Genomic DNA, 5069 nt, shown 5'->3' with positions numbered 1-5069 from the left:
ATGTGAGGTTTGGGTCTACCGTCACGATCTTACGAACAGGGGGTGAGTAGCCAGAGTTTTTGCTGAGGCTGCAAGGGAGGAAAACACGGAGACCCCTGCTGACAATGATTAAATGAACCAGCTCCAAAGTTCTCAGAAAATATTGTGATCGCAAAAACATGATATTGATACATAGACTACAATAAGCCAAATATATGGAAATATATATATTAAAATATTTAAGGGGTGCTCGCTTTGGCAGCACATATACTAAAATTGGAACAATACAGAGATTAGCATGGCCCCTGCGCAAGGATGACATGCAAATTCGTGAAGAGTTCCATATTTTTTTGTTGGGGAATGCCAAAGATGACCAGCAAACTAAAAGAAGCAAGGTATGGAACAGGTTTTTTTGTTGTTGTTGTTAATTTCTTTATTTTATTTATTTATTTATTTTCATTTATTTTTATTTGTTGGAGGCTAATTACTTTTCGATCACAGCTTCAGGATGAATGGACCCTGCTTACCCATTGATTTCAGAATTTTAGTCTCTAGAACTGTGAGGCAATAAATTTCTGTTATTTAAAATATATATATATATATTAAGGGGCGTTCCCTAGTCACTTAGTGGTTAGGACTCAGCATTTTCACTGTTGTGGTCCAGGTTCAATGCCTGATCAGGGAAGTGAGATCCTGCAAGTCAAGTGGCATGGTCAAAAAAAAAAAAAAAATTAAGTTGTTACCTCATGCTTCTATTAAAAAAATAAGACTGACAGGTCTGATGAGTACCGTAATTTCCAGTGGTCATAATTTCCAAATCATAATTAGAGGTATCCACAACTACTGTTTTGTGATATGAAAACATCAGTGATTTCTGTCAGTAATGAAGTTACGAATATTTCCATTACTTACCCCTGTGGTTTGTTGCAGCATTCATCATTGAATTTCAACTAGAAGTTAATGCAAATATAGATATAAAAAAAATGATATGACATTTCTCCCATCCAACTTCATGCACATTCTAACCACAGACTTCCCCAACTACCACCATTCCATTGATCCCAAGTTAAGAAAGTGTGAGGTAAAAGATTTTTCTCTGCCTTTCTGATGTATCATCTTTGCCCAAGGTCATGAATGTGGCTGACCAACTTAGGGAAGGTCTAAAAGATGAAAGGACGTTTCCAGAAACAGAATTTCATCCTGCCTCAGTTGGGAGAATAACCCATCCAGTTCCGCCGGGTGCTGAGTGGACACTGGACAGGTCACCACCCGGAAGTGTAGGAATCCTCAGCTCTGTCCCTCCTGTCACCGGCGCCAGTGAAATTCAGCAAAATTGATGTGTCTGAGGCTCCTGGTTAAATGTGATCAATTCACCACATATGTGCATCTCCTTTCCCTTTAAAATAAAAAATATACAAAGCCACAAGGACAAAGATATTGGTAGAGGGAATATCAGAAGATGAAAGATGTGAACACATTTCTGAAAGCTACAGGTGGAGATTTGAACACATTTCTGAAAGCTACAGGCAGTTAGCATGCAGAGTGAAAGAACAGAGATCACTGGAATAGTGATCAGTACTGGGTCAGTACTTTGCAGTGAAGTGTTAGTTGCTCAGTCATGGCTGACTCTTTGTAATCCCATGGACTGTAGCCCTCCAGACTCCTCTGTGTTTGGGATTTTCCAGGCAATTATAATGGAGCGGGTTGCTGTTCCCTTCTCCACGGGATTTTCCTGAGCCAGGGATTGAACCCAGTGCTCCCACATTGTAGGCAGATTCTTCACCATCTGAGTCACCAGGAAAGCCCATATACTTTGCAGAGGGGACGCTAAAAAAGCATCAGTTTTTCCCGTGGGATTCAGGAAGGCTCAGAACTGAAGACAGAGAGGTGGGAGTTCATTCCCCCACCCCTGCCCAGAAATCAGGAGCCTGCCCACCCCACCTCCACCCATGCACCCTCCTTACCACCCCAAATGCCAAGAGACCAGAAGTAGATAGAGAGAAAGCAGGATGAGCCTGGGGCTTGAACACATAGTTATTAAGTGAAATTCTTCTAGTTGACTCCCTTCATTCCTAATCTGCTTTCAGAATCCCAGCAGGATGCCCTCTGGCCCCTTGGAAATTGGAGGGCAGGAGCGGTTGGGATTGTAGGAATCTTCTCCTAACACCCTGAAAATGCTGACTTAGGGGCCAACAAAGAGCCCACACAATTATTCAATGCACAAGTTCCTGAGCTGACAAGCTCCATCTGCACAGAGAGCTTCCAAAGAACATCCCAAGGACCTCCCTCTCAAATACAGATGGACAGGCAAAGAGCAAAAGAGCACCTGAGAAAAGTCTCCAACACGAGTTTCGCACAGACCTAAATTTACCTACCATACATTCTTCTACCAGAATGAAGCATTTCTCCCTGCAAATCAAGAACATTAGTGAAGAAGAAAAGCAACCCAGGAAGCAGGATTCAGTACAGACAGCAGTAAGTAGTAAAGGTCTTTTCTATGAGGACAGCTTTGTCCAGGCCAGTACAGAGGGGAACAGTTTATAAAAAAGCAAAACAAACAAACAAACCAAAAAGCCATAACAACAAAACACTGGTTATTTATTCCAGGAAAAAGGGAAATGTTGTATGAGAAAGGAAACAGCACACTCCATGGGTCAGCAGTGAACAGTAATTAAAAGTGCCTAACAATGCTGACACTATTAACACAGCCTTCTCTTTTTTAAAAATTTATTGAACTATAGTTGACTGACAGTGTTGTGTTAATTTTGACTGCATAGCAAAATGACTCAGTTATACACCTATATACATTATTTTTCATATTCTTTGCCATTATCGTTTGACACAGGATATTGAACATAGTTCCCTGTGCAATACAACAGGACCTTGTTGTTTATCCATCCTATACATACTAGTTTGCATCAGTGCAATTCTCTCAAGATACAACTGGATGGAGGCGGGAGGAAGAAGGCTGTGTTATAATGCTCAGCTGTTACAAGTCCACAGAAAATGGCCGGATGTGATGAAATGAAAAGCAGCAGAGAAAGTGAGAAATATGAAGGTAAAGACTGGAAGAAAGAGCCACAAGAAACTAAAGTGTTTGCCCCAGGGAGTGCACAACTGGGGGCTCCTTACTGGACCGAGCTGCCGGAAGAGGCAACAAGAGAGAAAGCAGAGTTGGTGATGGACAGGGAAGCCTGGCATGCAGCAGTCCATGGGGTTGCAAAGAGGCAGACACAACTGAGCGACTGAACTGAACTGATCAGGCAGATGCTGTGAGACAGAGCCTGGACTCTTATGCAGCCCCTCCCCAGAGCCCAGCGGGGGGTGGCTGCCCCCACTCTGCTTAGGTTAGCTGCTAGCTGACTTCTTACCAAATGAATCAGAGTTTCAGATGAAGCTCCTATAAAACCATGGGCCTCTTGGAGACTGCAAATTGCTAACAGATGTCTTTTGGGTTACAGTACAGTCACATTCCTGCCAATGATAAAAATGAGGGGTTAGAGAACAGATCATTTTATTATCATACAAAGAAAACCAGCCAATTGTGCATTTGTGTTTTTCAGGTATATGTGGAGTGAATTTTGAAATCTCCTGAAAAGGACCATATTTTCAAAGTTAAAGAAGGGCTTGGCTATTAGAGGTGCCCTGTGTATCTAAATTTTATTAATTCAAAAACAGAGTAAAATAGAGTGTGTGTGTCTGCATTGCTTATATATTGGGATGGGGGGTTCTTTTAAACTTTATTTATGCTCTGCTACCACAAACCATTCCAACATATTTTATTGATAAAATTTCATCAGTGCTTAAACCATTTCCGTATTTGTTCCTATTCTATAATCATATGCAATAAATTACAGGATTTCAGCTAAAAGAAGATATATGTGTGCACATGTGTGGGTTATAATTTTTCCCTTTGTGGCTAATGGGTGAGGTGTCCATTGCATACTTTTACTTATCCAGCTTACAGTGTGGTTATCATACGATTGCTATTTTAAGAGCACTTATTAGCCTGGTTAAACACTCCTAAAATGTCCATTGTCAAAAACCTTTAAAATTAATCAGCTGAGCTTGATTAAGGCAAGCTCAATTTAGCAATTAGTCTGACCAAATTGTCTTCTACTGTCTAAGAAGAGTTTACAATAATGAACATTCCTCTGTATAATTATTTTTGCCAGGCACAGTTATTCCAAAAATCAAAACCCATACACGTATGGAGTCAGCTCCAAGCAAAGAGATGCCAGCTAAAAATGTCATTGGCTTATAACAAAATTCAGATCCTCTGTGTTCCAGGTTAAACCTAAAGACAAAGACAAACATTGCAGTGTCAAAATTACCAGGGCAGTTAGACTTTCCCTGGGCTGTTTGAATGTACACAGTCACTAGCTCCCTTGTAGCAGGATTCTGATTACTTCATTCTGCCGGAAGCCAGCAGGCCTCTAGTACTTATTTTTGTTTGGTTGCAGAGAGCCCTGAGCCAAAGAACAGAGCAAAGCCTGGGCCTGCCACAAGTACAAGCTCTTCCCCTGCCCCCCACCCCACCTCCAGCAAAGCTTGTTAGTCCTGAGGCTTTGAGCACTTCGATGCCCCTCTGGATTTAATCATGCAAATGTGAGTCTTGGAGCTGGGTGATTTGGAGGAAGAGGTCTCTGAGGCTAAGCTGGGTGTAGCCCATCCCTCAAAAGCACGTTGTCCATCACCCCATCCCTGCGGGGATGCACTGCTGTGACCTAAGCAAAAAGCAGGGAGTTCCAATCAATCAACCAATTAGTCACCCACTCACTCAATCAATTGATCGCTCGCTCTGTTTACTAAGCATCTGCCAACTGCCCAGCTCTTTGCACTCTGCACACCGTGCCTGGAGGTGAAGGTGAGTGAGTGGAAAAGAGGGGCCGCTGTCCACCAGGAAACAAAAGCAGTATATGCCAACTCAGTGCCAACAGCCTAATTCAGAAATAACACCAAACAGTGTAATGTGAGAAAGACATTCTGGGGAAGGCAGAAGTTCAGAGGAGAATGACAGTGAGGGAGCATGGTGTGTCTGGAGCAGCCGCTCCCCACAGTTAGCAGGGTGGGGCGGCGAGAGCTCCAAG

The 5069-nt window shown here is 42.5% G+C and overlaps 1 non-coding gene across 1 annotated transcript; it reads left to right on the top strand.

Moving 5' to 3' along the window:
• Positions 1-225: 225 nt before the first annotated feature.
• Positions 226-329, top strand: LOC139036903 (U6 spliceosomal RNA). The gene has a single exon (XR_011489757.1). It is a non-coding gene; the product is annotated as a U6 spliceosomal RNA (small nuclear RNA).
• The last annotated feature ends 4740 nt before the right edge of the window (positions 330-5069 follow it).

The sequence above is a fragment of the Odocoileus virginianus genome, chromosome 9 (assembly GCF_023699985.2).
Source record: "Odocoileus virginianus isolate 20LAN1187 ecotype Illinois chromosome 9, Ovbor_1.2, whole genome shotgun sequence".
Taxonomy (NCBI): domain Eukaryota; kingdom Metazoa; phylum Chordata; class Mammalia; order Artiodactyla; family Cervidae; genus Odocoileus; species Odocoileus virginianus.
Note: the sequence above shows the minus strand (reverse complement) of the source record. Positions and strands in the feature narration are given on the sequence as shown.